The 14,958-nt window shown below is 44.4% G+C and overlaps 1 protein-coding gene across 1 annotated transcript in view; it reads left to right on the forward strand.

The window, feature by feature from the left end:
• Positions 1-4,599: 4,599 nt before the first annotated feature.
• Positions 4,600-14,958, forward strand: part of fam135b (family with sequence similarity 135 member B) — a 423,599-nt gene continuing 413,240 nt past the window's right edge. The window contains exon 1 of the mRNA XM_033019952.1: positions 4,600-4,833. The gene's annotated coding sequence lies outside the window, so the exon portion shown is untranslated. The remainder of the gene's footprint in view (positions 4,834-14,958) is intronic.

A 14,958-nucleotide genomic window follows, 5' to 3' on the forward strand; every position in this document is an offset into this window, starting at 1 on the left:
ACAGCTTTGACACTGCCACCGGCGACACCACCACGATCAACCGGCCGTGCACCAAAACTATAGGATCGCCCAACAAAATCAGATTTATGAGTCAATACATACTCATCTGCCAACACCGCAGCCTTAGACACCTCATTCACCTTCTGCTCATTAAGGTAAGTAGTAACCCTCTCAGGGAGACAGTTCTTAAAGTCTTCCATAATTATCAAGGCCCGCAGTAGCTCAAAATCCTTCACTCCTTGAGAAGCGCACCACCTGTCAAAAAGTGCCTCCTTCTCCCTAGCAAACTCCACATAAGTCTGACTATCAAACTTCCTAAAGCGCCGGAACTTCTGCCGGTACGCCTCTGGAACTAATTCATAAGCCCTTAATACTGTAGACTTCACACACTCATAGTCCAGACTGCTTTCAACAGATAAAGACGAGTACACCTCCCGTGCTTTACCCACAAAGACACACTGCAATAGCAAGGTCCACACGTCCCTAGGCCACTTCAAGGACAAAGCCACCCGTTCAAACACTGTGAAATACTTGTCCACATCCTCCTCACGAAATGGGGGAACCAGGCGGATGTTCTTGCTCATATCAAACTCCCGCTCCCTAGAAGAAACCCGGGAATTATCTATTTCTTTTTCCCGCAGCTGAAATTCAGCCCTTTTGGTTTCCTCCTCAAGCTCAAGCCGTTTCATTTCAAGAACATGCATGAGCTCTTTCTCTTTTAACAAAGAGGCAATTCTCTGTGACTCAAGCTCCATCTCCTTCAGTTTTATGACGGCCTCCATGTTCTGACCAGGCTGAACAGAAGGTGGGGGACTGTCTGTACCACCAGGCAAAACACCACCCTCCACCAACGCAGCCCACAACTCCGATTTAATGGAGTGTTTCTTTGAATGCTTGTCAATAGTCACGGCATAGTTCTCAGCCAGCAAAATCAAATGCTCTTTTGTACATCTATCAAACAACTCCCGACTAGGAGCCTCAACAAATTCTTTCACCTTAAATTCCATTTCTAAAGTAGCCCCAAACCACCAGCTAAAACTTGGGCCTTAATGCTACCACAAACAGGGAAGAAAAAATTCCCTCTCAACACACAGACTTCCTCAGTCCAGAAGCCTACCAAAAATACCCCCTAAAAACGTCTAGGGTCCTCAAATCCCGGACGAGCCCCCATTTTGTTACGACTCCCGAATGCAAGTACTTCAGAGCCACGTAACACAAGTCAAAAACCAGGTTCAGGTTCAAAAAACAGTTTTAATTATTCATTGGAACACAAAACTCAAACCTGATTTAAACAACCCAGTCAGGGATATGGATAAACCGACAAACAATTTAACTATGCTCCAGCCAGCCACGCCATGGGCCGTCGAACCGGAGATTCCAAAACCTGCCCAAAGAGATACAACCCTGAAACCAAAATACACGAAAACTCTAAGGTCAGCCCTTATCCGTCCCAATTCAATATCTGTTAACAAGGAATGGTGAAAATACACAAAGTTCTATGCCATGTGGTCAGGCTTCCTCTGCCCCCACCAACAGTCTGCTCATCAGTCAGAGTCTACGACGAAGAGAAGGATCCTGGGAAGCTCTCGTATTTATACTTCAGATGAGTCACCCGTCACCAGACGCAGCTGGGCCAATCGGGTACAGGAGCCTTTAACCCCTCGATTCCAGACTCACAGCCACGAGGCCTGTACTTGGGATAGAAACAGAGAAGTAAGTACATAGCATTCACCAGGGGGGGGGGGGGGAGCGCCTAACAGTAATAATTAAAATACTGTGATAAAAATAAAGTGCTGGAGGAATTCAGTGTGTCAGGTAGCATCTGTGGAGGAAAATGGAGATACAAAGTTTCAGATTGCGATTCAGGGTGGTGAATCTGTGGAATTCATTGCCACAGAAGGCTGTGGAGCCAAATCAATGGATATTTTTTAAGGCAGAGATAGATAGATTCTTGATTGGTACGGGTGTCAGGGGTTGAGACGGGACTATAGATGAGCCATGATTGAATGGTGGAGTGGACTTGATTGGCGAATGGCCTAATTCTTCTCCTATTACTTATGAGACCCTTCTTCAGAGTGGTGCCAGAAAGCGAAGGAGGGACCTCTTCAACAAAGGTGTACTTTGAGGAGATTTTGTAGTGGAGCAGTAAAATGGAGATTGCTTTGATTTATCTAAGATAGACACAAAAAGCTGTGGTTAAGGGCCTGCCCCACGACGATTTTTAAGACGACTGCCGGCATCATTGACTGACGTATCAGGTCACTGAAAAATTTGCGGCGTGATACGGCGTGACGCAGCATGATGCGGCGTGATGCGGCGGTGGCGCGGTGTGATGTGGCTTGATGCGGCGGCCTTCCCCCACAGTGATGAATGCTGTGGTGGATGTTTTTTCTAGCGTCGTAACATTTTTTTTGTCGCCGCTGGATTTTGAAATGTCCAATATATTTTGGCGACACTGATATGACGCCGGCAGTTGCCGAAAAAATCACCAAGTGGGACAGGCAGCATCTCTGGAGGGAAGGAATGGGTGATGTTTCGGGTACATCACTTTTGCATTCACTCTCTGCGCACTAGGGGCAATATGCACATGCTAATTAACCTACAAACCAGCGCACCTCTGGGAGGTGGGACAAATCAGAACATTCAGAGAAAACCCATGTGGTCAAGGGAAGATAGTGCAAATTCCATACAAACAGAAACTCAAGGTCGGGATCGAACCGGGGTCTCTAGCGCAGTGAGGCAGTAGCTCTACCAATTGTGCCACTGTGCTGCCCTAACTTTTGGACAAGATATCCAGTTTGTTTTGTTGTCTTTTTTTAATGCAGATTTTGGGAGTTTTATTAAAATGATTGGATGAGAAAAATACAAAGTGCTGGAGGAACTCAGCAGGTCAGGCAGCATCTGTGGAGGGGAATGGACAGCCAACATTTCAGAGCGGAACCATTCTTGGGTGGCAGCAGATGAAGCTGCTGCCTCAGCACAAGAGACCAGGTTCGATCCTGACCTTGGGTGCTGTCTGTGTGGAGTTTGCATATTTTTTTCTGCAGGGCTGCCAACTGGGGTGGCACGGTGGCGCAGTGGTAGAGTTGCTGCCTTACTACCACCTGGGTTTTCTCTGGATATTCCGGTTTCTCCCACATCCGAAAGAAGTGCAGGTTTGTAGGTTAATTGGCATCTGTAAATTGTCCCTAGCGTGATGGATGGAACTGGTGTATGATAGATTGCTGGTCGGTGTGGACTTGGTGGGCTGAAGGGCCTGCTTCCATATATATGTTTTACTTGTATCTTAATTTCATTGAACCATGTACGATTGAATATGTAGCATTATTTTCGTCTTGTTTCTATAGTCAAAAGGTAAGTGATTGATTTATTTGTGCAGAGCAGTGATGGAAGCCTGACTCTTGCCTTGTTTCTCTGTTTTTTCTGTGTATATATATATATATATATATATATATATATATATATATATATATATATATATATATATATATATATATATATATATATATATATATATATGCATATATATATATATATATGCATAACAGCATGAATTATAATCTGATTTCCATACGTGAATATAGTCATTCATGTGCTGCTCCTGTTGATCAGAGCCTGGCTCTACTGTGGAATGTAATTAGGAATGTAATTTAGCATAACCTTATTCATACCTAATCCAATTTAAAGCATAAATGTTGCATTCAAGTGTAAGTTAAAAGAATCGCTACAGTATGCACCTGATTGCACAATTTCAAGCTGAAAAATGCAAAAGCTCCCTACCATGGGAGAGGGGACACCCCCCCTTGGTCGCTACACTCCCTCGCAATTTCTCACTTTCAACTCTCACCCCTTGTTGGCAGCCCTGACATTTCTGTAACCGTGTGGGTTTCCTCCAGTCGCTCCTGTTTCCTCCCACATCCGAAAATATGTGGGTTTGTGTGCTAATTGGCCTGTAAAATGCCCATAGTGTAGCAGGGAGTGGATGAGAAAGTGGTATAACATAGAACTAGTGTGAACGGGTGATCGATGGTCAGCATAGACTCTGTGGGCTGAAGTGCCTGTTACCATACTGTATCTTTCAATCAATCAATTGAGACTCAACAGAAACAGCTTTGTGGGTAGGAAGCATGCACATTTGTGGGAATTATCAGATGATCTGTCTACGTGATATCAGTTCAGGATTCAAAGAGCAACACCTCTGCTAAAAGGTCATCCAATTTTAACACCTTTGCTCGTCGCAATGAGAGTGTATGGCAAAGTCAGGTTTGCGGATCTTCATCAATTTCTCCTGTCTGTCCATTGTGTTTCCACGGCTTGCAATGTTTCGGCCAGCGATGTTTTTTTTGTGAGCTGTTGCTCAGATACCAAACGCACTTGGCTACCCACTCCACTTGCAAAACGGTCAGTACAAAACGGCTGACTGGAACTCCGGGTGCTAATGCAGTTGGCCGCGGTTGTCTCTTCACTTTCTCATTACTTTTCGTTGCTGGGTTTTAGTTGTTGCTGTGACTGACGTGACGTCAGCAGCCCAGAAGAAATTTCCTTCACAACAGTTCTGCACTCAGAGAGAGAGAGAGAGAGAGAGAGAGAGGGAGAGAGAGAGAGAGAGAGAGAGAGATCCAGGCTGCAGGAAACACGGAAAGAAAACACGTTTATTCTGCAGTAGACAGGCATGTGATAATTCTATCAACCCATTTATAATTGGGCATAACAATCATGGGAACAGGGGGATTAATCAAATGACAGAGTTTCTCCAGCAATTTTGTCTACAAAAAAAAAGAAAAGGAAGGTTTTCCTCGTAGAAGGGAAGAAACTGCATATCTCAGAAAGCAGGTAGGAGATAATGATTGTTATGCATATGTAATATGTACACATATGTCTAAATATACAAATATCAGTCTATGGGTACATCTATGGGCACATGCATATAGTTGTATGCATGTATCTGTGTCAATGTCTATGTCTTACCACGTGTTAAAATAAATATATATCAGTTACGCGTTAACACGACGCGAAGATCAATGAATGGATTAAGTTTTCACTTTGCGAAAGGTGTTGACACGTTTGTTTTATATTTTCGTTGTGTGTGGCGGGTGTTGAAATGAACCCATTGATTGAACTGGGCGCTGAAGTGAACGCATCGGATGGACGGGAGGCTGAGCGGGCGGCGCTGCGGATTGAAGTGTTACACCGGGAGCGACAGTGTCACCTCGCCGAGCAGGCAGGCAGGCAGCAGAAGGTTGCACGGTACTACAATGCGGTTTGTCTTCAGCGTTTAACCCTGGCCGGTGCCGTGTGTGTCTGCAGCGGACGATGACAGTGGCAAGGCGCAACAAAACACCAGAAAACCAGGAGGGGGTGGCGAGTGGGAAACAAGTCGCCGACGCAATTTAGCTAAAGTCATGTTTCATTGCGGTCAGATCTGTGATTCTTTTTTTTAAGTTCTGAATTGGACGTGTCCGGCTTCCTAGGTATTGCAAATTGTATTCTATCTGGTAAACAAAATCCGGGTTTAGAGATGAATTTAGAGATGCAACCAAAAAAAGCTTTCCATGAGATACAAACACAACCAAAAAAAGCTTTCCATGAGATTGGTGTTATTTGGAGGGTGATTTAGTATCTTGTAATTTTGAGGTTTAAGAATAAGGACAAGAAGATTGGGGAGAGGAGGGTCCCAATATAGTTATTCATGGCATCGAGATGTCCGTGATATCATCCAGACCACGTACTGTGCATCAAATCAGATCTTTAATACATACGGTGTCCCTTTTGATCGTACCTTCATCACCCCGAAATGAAAGGCTCGTGATTGTTAAACGAACTGTGTTAACTTTGAATGTGGCATTACTATAAATGCGCATGTATAATGGTATGAATAAATAGTCAGTATATGTGTGTTTGTGTAGGTGCTTCTGTGCATGCATGTAAACATGTGCTCAAGCATGTGTATTTGCATATGTTCAAGTATGGGCACATATGCATTGATATGGAAATTATTTTATCTGTATACATGTACCCTAGAGTCATGCAGCACAGAAAGTGCTTTTTGTGTACCATGCACATGCCAACTATCTATATTAATCCCTCCACTGGCACTTTGGCTGTAGTCTATGCCTTGGTGATTTAAATGTGCGTCTATGTGATGTGTATTATACTAAGTCGTATGCATGCAGATACACATAATCATATATACATGTATATGGAAATAAAAGTGCATAGATACAAGAATATGAGTCTGCATAGGAGCATATATTTGGGCGTTGAAATGGGTAAGCATGCCAAGTTGATTTTAAATAGGATATTTGTGTGTAACTGCATTTATGCTTCTATGTGAGCAATGGGTTTGCACGTATATGCCACATATTAAATTTTCTACTGTATATATTTTAGTTGAAGAGCCTAACATACTTTCCCCAATAAAATAACCAATTTCGTAATCAGAAAATACATAACGATCAGCCTGATTTAGCTTTTGCCTCCCAAATTATACCTTGCTCATAAGATACATAAGTATATGTTACTATCGATCAATTCTGCACCATGCATTGTGTAAGTTAGATTATTTAAATTGTTGAGAAAAATTATATCAAAATGCTGTCAGTCTTTCCTTCCCATATATCCCATGAGGAAATTAGCTGATAGATTTTTTTTAACTGCGGTTGTAGGATCTCAGTGATACTTCAAATTGTCGCTTTTCCTAAAGAGCTTTGGAGATGCCTGCACCAAGCTTCAGTATCTCTCATCACATGGCCCTGAGCAATTGATTGTGCATAACACCTTGATGGAAAGGCAGCAGAGTTTGGCCATGCACATCCATGCCAGCTTCCAGCGCATTCCCATCTGTCCCCGCCCCCCCAAACTTAACCTGTTCTCTCATGTCCCTATCAATCCATTTTTGAATCTTTTGCCATCCACTTGCATTCATTGGGACAGTTCACAGTAGCCAATTGAGTGACCAGCCTGTCTCTGGGTAGATACGGAGGCGCACAGAGGCAACTGTCACAGGGAGAATATGCAAACTCCATATGGAGAGCATCCGAGGTCGGGATTGAATCCAGGTCACTGGAGTTGTGCAGCAACAGCACCACTGCTAGATCACTGTTCTGGCTAAGTTACAATACGATATAACTTCATTTATCCTAGGAAGGACATTGATAACATTTTAGTCATAATTTATCTTTGTTTCAGTTTGTGTCCCTGGGAACAGCCCACAGAACATGCAATGTTATGCCACTCAGCTGCATGGGGTGACCTGTCATCCATATGTTTGTGTTGAAATTATGATGAATGCATTTGTTTTAATATAGGATGTGTGTGTATAAGTGCACTTGCACTTCTGTGTATGCTTGTTTGCATGTACATTCCTCGTGTTAGACTTAAAGGCATATATTTTGGAAGTTGAACAGAATTAGTGGTGTGCTACAGGGATCGGCATTGGGCCGATTGTTGGATTTCCTTTTAAATTATTTGTCTTTCCCCAAGATGATAAATGTAAATTTAAGAAGGAGACGGGTGACAATCTCATAAACACCGCAGCCTCCTTGCGGTCAGAGTAGGCTGGCGCTGAGACTCCAGGTGTGCGGTTAGGATCTGACAAGAGGTCACTTCTCATCACTTGCAAAGCAGAGTGTTAATGCATGTTTGATAGTTTAGGTTATGAGCCATTCTGCCAATTTACTTTTACAATCCGCTTTGAACTAAACAACTTGATCAACCTGTTGGTTTTCATGCAAGGGTTTGAGGACGGTCTGTGCAGATCATTGTGTGATTGACGTGGTCAAATGGGCTCTCCAGAATAAATGTTTCTACACAGGCAGCATCTCTGGAGAGAAGGAATGGGTGACGTTTCAGGCAGAGAACCTTCTTACGCCAAATATATATCCAATTAGCTAACTTTCCATGGATCCCATACAACCTAACCTTCCAAACTAGACAAGCATGTGGGACCTTGTCAAAAGCTTTGCTGAAGTTTCTATCTTTCTCCATTACTATCTTAAAACATCGAATTATGGTCACTCGTCCCAAAGTACATAGTGTCTCTGCAGACATGATCCATTTTTGATCTCCAGCAGAAATGGGAGGTTATTCGTTTCCCAGAAATGGTGCACAAGCTTGCAGGCATAGACTCGATGTGGTTTAACCATAGCACAGTACAATGGTTACCCAATGCATCAAATTTCATCTGATTGGTTAGCACGCATTCAAAAGCTTTTAACTGTACCTTTGTACATGTAGTAATAAATTCGACTCGACTCAACTCAAGTCAGTTTATCTGGGCCTTTAAAATAAAATAAGATTTGACCCTCCCTCCCAGCCCCACCTTATTCTTTAGTCATCCCGTATTGCTTTGTTGCAGTAATTAATGTGTCCCCAAACATCCCTGTATATCTTTTGAATTGTATATTGATTGGCAAATGCAATCTCATATATTGAAAGCAGGAACATTATTATATTTATTTTTCTGCCCCTACAGGATATTAAGACAGGATAGTCAAACTGCATCTAGACTGAGCTCATGAACTACCAGGTCATCAACCTTGCCTCAGTTCAAGTAGTGGTATTACGTCTTAATTAGTGCATTGATATCGATCAATTGAGGAAAAATTGGAGTTAAGCCAATCGACTTACTGTGCTGTTCAATATGCTTCTCTTATGGTACATTATTCAGCACCTTAAATTACTACTAACTTGAGCACTATTGTTAAGTAAAGGGCCTGTCCCACGAGCATGCAACTCCATGCGGCAAGCGCGACCTAAAGGGCCGGTCCCACTAGCATGCGCCTGCATGCGGCAAGCGCGTCCTAATGTGGTCGCTTGAGCCGTACGGCATCGCGGGACCGGTCCCACTTCGATCGCCGGAGCCGTATGGAGTTGTGCGGAGCTGGTCCCGACATCGCGCGGGGCTCCGAAAAACTGACCGTGTTAAAAAATTCTGCGCGGCAACGGCCTGTTGGCCCGCAGCCGCCTCAACGCCGTATGTTACGCGCGAACTTCCCGCGGACTTCGCTCGAACTTCATGTCACTCACTCGACCTCCGCGCGGCCCCCGCTTCTGGTTTGGCCGCGCTTGCCGCATGGAGTCGCATGCTCGTGGGACAGGCCCTTAAGTCTTCAACAGTGAATGGGTCATCTAAACTTCTCATTTGACTCCTCCCATTTCCTCCAAATACAAGGAGTAGCTATGGGCACACGCATGGGCCCCAGCTACGCCTGCCTCTTTGTCGGGTGCGTCGAACAATCCTTGTTCGATACGTACCAGGGCCCCATCCCCGACCTCTACCTCCACTACATCGACGACTGCTTTGGTGCCATCTCCTGCACCCACACACAACTGACTGACTTCATCCACTTCACCACTAACTTCCATCCGGCACTCAAATACACCTGGACCATTTCCGACACTTCCCTACCATTCCTTGATCTCATTATCGCCATCGCAAGTGATAAACTTCTGACCGACATCCACTATAAACCTACTGACTCCCATGGCTATCTGGACTACACTTCTTCCCACCCTGCTTCCTGTAAGGACTCCATCCCCTACTCCCAATTCCTCCGTCTACACCGCATCTGCTCCCAGGATGAGGCGTTCCACACCAGGGCATCTTCATTCTTCAGGGAACGGGGGTTCCCCTCCTCCACCATAGATGAGGCTCGCACCAGGGTCTCTTCCATACCCCGCAACACTGCTCTCTCTCCCCATCCCCCCCACTCGCAACAAGGGCAGAGTCCCCCTAGTCCTCACCTTTCATCCCACCAGCCGTCACATACAACAAGTAATCCTCCGTCAGTTTCGCCGCCTCCAACGTGACCCCACCACTCGCCACATCTTCCCATCTCCCCCCATGTCTGGCTTCCGCAAAGACCGCTCCCTCCGTAACTCCCTTGTCAATTCTTCCCCTCCCTCCCGTACTACCCCCTCCCCGGGCACTTTCCCTTTCAACCGCAAGAGATGCTACGCTTGTCGCTTTACCTCCCACCTCAACTCCATTCAAGGACCCAAGCAGTCGTTCCAGGTGTGACAGAGATTCACCTGCATCTCCTCCAACCTCATCTATTGTATCCGCTGCTCTAGATGTCAGCTGATCTACATCGGTGAGACCAAGCGGAGGCTTGGCGATCGTTTCGCCGAACACCTCTGCTCGGTCCGCATTAACCAACCTAACCTCCCGATGGCTCAGCACTTCAACTCCCCCTCCCATTCCGTATCCAACCTCTCTGTCCTGGGTCTCCTCCATGGCCAGAGCGTTCAACACCGGAAATTGGAGGAACAGCACCTCGTATTCCGCTTGGGGAGTCTGCATCCTAGGGGCATGAACATTGAATTCTCCCAATTTTGTTAGCCCTTGCTATCTCCTCCCCTTCCTATCTCTCCCTCAGCTCTCGGGCTCCTCCTCCTCCTTTTTCCTTTCTTCTCCCCGCCCCCCCCCACCCCCCATCAGTCTGAAGAAGGTTTTGGCCCGAAACGTTGCCTATTTCCTTCGCTCCATAGATGCTGCTGCACCCGCTGAGTTTCTCCAGCATTTTTGTGTACCTTAAACTTTTATTCTATCTGCTGCTATTAATTCAAATAACCTGATAACTGTATTTTGGGAATTTCCAGAATACGATGTTACTCATACTGCTTAATTTAAATTAGTGGACAATTTAACTTTTTAATGAACAATATTAGCTCAAATTACTTCTGTCAACTTAATTTGGAAGATTAAGTTGTATAATTGTACTGCAGGTTACATGATAAGGTATAAGCGGATGAAGGGAAATCCACTTGTCTTGGACCCAACACGAATGAGTGGCACAATGGTACAATGGTAAAGTTGTAGTGTCACTTTATACATTCTACATTATGCAGTTTATACATTCTCCCTGTGACCACATGGGGTTTCTGCAGGTGCTCCAGTTTCCCACCACATACCAAATACATGAAGGTTTGTAGATTGTTTGCCTTCTGTAAATTGCCTCTAGTGTATATGACATAGAGCTCGTGTTTGTGTGATTGTTGGTCGGTGTGAACTCAGTGGGCCGAAAGGCCTGTTTCCACACTGTATCTCTAAACTAAACTAAAATTTCCATCAAGTCATTGTATGATTCTGTCAAGCTGCTATGGTAACAACCTGCCGCATTGGTCCAAATGAGGGGTGGGGAACCTGCGGCCTTCTAGGCCATTAAGTGCGGCCTTTTGATTGAATGCAATATTTGTAGAACAAATCTTTTTGTTTTTATTATATGTTTTTGTTCGTCTTTTATTATTTTAATTTTAATCTTAAAATGAACGTATTTAAAATACCAAAGAGTAAAAGAAGATTCAACTAAATAATCCTCCCCGACTGACGGCCACAATTAAAACATTAGTAAGTCATGAGGGCTATTTTAACAAAATAATGTACATTTTGAAGTTGAAGTTTCTTGGATGCGGCCTTATTAGATTACAGCTAACTTGATGCGGCATTCCACCATGAAAACGTTCCCCACCCCTGGTCCAAATGATGTTCTGGTCTAAGTCTTGGAAAATAATTTAAATTGTCAGGACTGGTTAACTTGATAGGTTTAAACATGGTACGTTTGAAATGAAATTAATACTTCTTGGAAAAAAATAATAAGATAAGTTAAGCAATGATATGTTGCTCAACCATCACGTTCATAAATAGGGAACTATTTATGGGTAAATAAGGTACCTGCAACAATATTTTTGATCTGATTTTTATCACACCATTTCAGGGAACGAAAGTCTAGGATATATTTAGTACCTTTTCATATGCAATATGCACGTGCTTTTAAAATGTATATTGTCACATTATAAAGTAGAAAACACATTTAAAAAATTTACATACAGGAAGCATTCACCAACAGCAATTACATAAATGACCAGATAATTAATTTTATTGATATTTTACATTGACTAAGTCACCAAGGAGAACTTCCATTTCTTCAACGATTGCAGTGGAATTTTTTACAGTACATTAAATAATATGGCATTTTCTCAGTCCTGGTCCAGAATATGAGCCTAGATTAAAACCAAGTCAGTGAAACAAAGGAACTGATTGTTGATCGTAGACCCACAAACCTGTCTTTGTCGATGGGATGGTGGTGAGGAGAGTCAAAAACTTCAGATTCCTGGGCATGCATATCTCTGAGGATCTGTCCTGGACACAGCACATTGATGCAATCATTAAAAAAAAAAGGCCATCAACTCCTCTCTTATAAGATTGAGGATATTTGGCATTACAACGAATACTCTCTGGAAATTCTACAGTGTACAGTAGAGAGCATATTGACTGGTTGCATCACAGCCTAGTTCGGCAATTCAAACTGCCAGAAACAAAGAAGATTGCAAAAAAGTAAACACTGCCCAGTCCAAAATGGGGACTGACCTCCCCACCAATGAAGGGATCTACTTGTTGCCTCAAAAGAGGGCCGGCATCATCAGGTACCCACACCACCCTGACCACACTCTTCTTTCCCTCTTGCCATTGGGAAGAATGTATAGGAACCTGCAAATCAACATTCAGGACCAGGAGCAGCTTCTTATTGTATTGTATTGTAATGTATTTTAATGACCACACAGCCAGGCTGGTGGAATTTGTTTTCAGTACAGCTCGGTACAGGTTCCAACATTTCATCAAACATTAAACTTGTAACATAGATATACATACAAACAGACACATTTCATAATACATAAGGGCCATGCTTATTCGTATTTCCTCACCGTACAGAGTTTAAAAAGTTAATTGCAGTGGGAATGAAACTGTTTTTGAAGCGGTTTGTTTTGGAGGCAATTGACCTGTAACGCCTCCCAGAGGGCAGTAGCTGAAAGGCATAGTGTGCAGGGTGAGTGGGGTCAGAGATGATCTTGCGGGCTTTGTGAAGTGTCCGTTTGTAGTAAAGTGATTCAAGGGATGGTAGGGGTAAGCCAATAATTTTGGATGCTCTGTTTATGATGCGCTGTAATTTCTTCCGGGAGAGTGAGTCGAGACTGCTGAACCAGACTGTGATGGATGAAGTGAGGATGCTTTCGATGAGGCTGTATAGAAGCGGAGCATGAGATGAGACCTTACTCTGAACTTCCTTAGCTGTCGGAGATGGAAAAGTCTTTGCTGAGCTTTTCCGTAGATGTGTTCTGCGTTTGTCCTCCATTTGAGGTTGTTGCTGATGTGGGTTCCAAGGAGTTTGAAAGTGTCAGTGATGAAGATGGATTCACCTTTAATGAGCACAGGAGTTTTGGGGGATGGCTGGCGTCTTAGGTCGATGATGAGTTCTTTTTTGTTTTTGATGAGTTGAGTAAGAGATCATGGTCTGTGCATTAACATGAACATTCATCAGGCTATTAAACACTACAACCTCCAACTAAGCTTCAAACTACCAAGCTCCAGTCTTTTTTGTCTTTGCACTATTATGCAGGGCTCTCACTTAACTTTTTTTCACTGTTGCCAGCCGGGCAACCTCGGCAGCATTTTAGGTTGCCAAATTACAGTTTAGATGGTCATTTAAGATGACTTGCATGACGCGTGCGATAATGTGCTCGGACGAAGTGCGTAGTTACCAGTCGGAATTGGGGTCAATGAAGCGTTCACATATTATTTCTGCTTCAAATTAAGTCGCAAACTAAACATATTCACCAATCAAGACATGATATATACCACAATGTCATGCATCAAAATTACAATACAGAATCTCATCTCTTTTTAAACGTTGCAATGAATGCAATTTCTATTATCTCTTTCCACTTCCAAACAAAAATCTGGTTGGATTATTCAGTTTATGATCAACCTCGGTGAGACCAAGCTCATGCTTGGCGATCGCTTCGCACAACACCTCCACTCAGTTTGCAATAACCAACCTGATCTCCCGGTGGCTCAGTACTTCAAATCCACCCTCCCATTCTGAATCCGACCTTTCTGTCCTGGGCCTCCTCCATGGCCAGAGTGCGGCCCACCGCAAATTGGAGGAACAGCACCTCATATTTTGCTTGGGTAGTTTACACCCCAGCGGTATGAACATTGGCTTCTCTAATTTCAGGTAGTCCCTGCTATCTCCCTCCCTCCTTCCCCTCCCATTCCCAGCTCTCCCACAGCCTACCGTCTCCGCCTCTTCCTTTCTTTTTCCTGCCCCTCACCCCTCCCAACATCAGTCTGAAGAAGGGTCTCGACCCAAAAAGTCGCCTATTCCTTCAATCCATTGATGCTGCCTCACCCGCTGATTTTGTCCAGCTTTGTCTACCAACGGGATCCCACCACTGGCCACATCTTCCCATCTACTCCCCTGTCGGCTTTCTGCAGAGACCGCTCCCTCCATAACAGCCCGGGATCTCACGTTGGGGACCCGGGGGAAGAAGAAGCCATCACTGCCGGCCCGCGGCCAACTTCTACCGCGGGGCCGGTTTGGACTTACCATCACCCCTGGAGGGGAGCTTCGACCGCCGCCCTGCAGTCTACGGTGCTTCTGGCTGCGACGGGGACTTTAAATCTCGACCGCCGGCCTGCGGCCTACAACAATCTAAAGCTGCGGTCTCCGGTGAGGAAGAGCCGATCCTGGACTGACTGGACTCTGGTCCTGTACACGGGGGGGAAATGGAGGAGGACTGGCCACATTTTTGTGCCTTCCACCACAGTGATGAATGCTGTGGTGGATGTTTGTGTTACAGTTTTATTGTGTGTTCTTTATTATTGTACTGCTGCTGACAACCCAAATTTCCACCAACCCTGGTTGTGTGGCAAATAAATTATATCTATCTATCTATAACTCCCTGGTCAATTCGTCCCTTCTCACCCAAACCACCTCCTCTCCTGGCACTTTCCCTTGCAACTGCAGAAAATGCTACACTTGTCACTTTACCTCCCCCCTTGATTCCATTCAAGGACCCAAGCAATCTTTCCAGGTGCGGCTGAGGTTCACCTGCACCTCCTCCAACCTCATCTATTGCATCCGCTGCTCTAGGTGTCAGCTGTCCTACATCGGTGAG

Source organism: Amblyraja radiata, chromosome 4 (genome assembly GCF_010909765.2).
Source record: "Amblyraja radiata isolate CabotCenter1 chromosome 4, sAmbRad1.1.pri, whole genome shotgun sequence".
Taxonomy (NCBI): Eukaryota; Metazoa; Chordata; class Chondrichthyes; order Rajiformes; family Rajidae; genus Amblyraja; species Amblyraja radiata.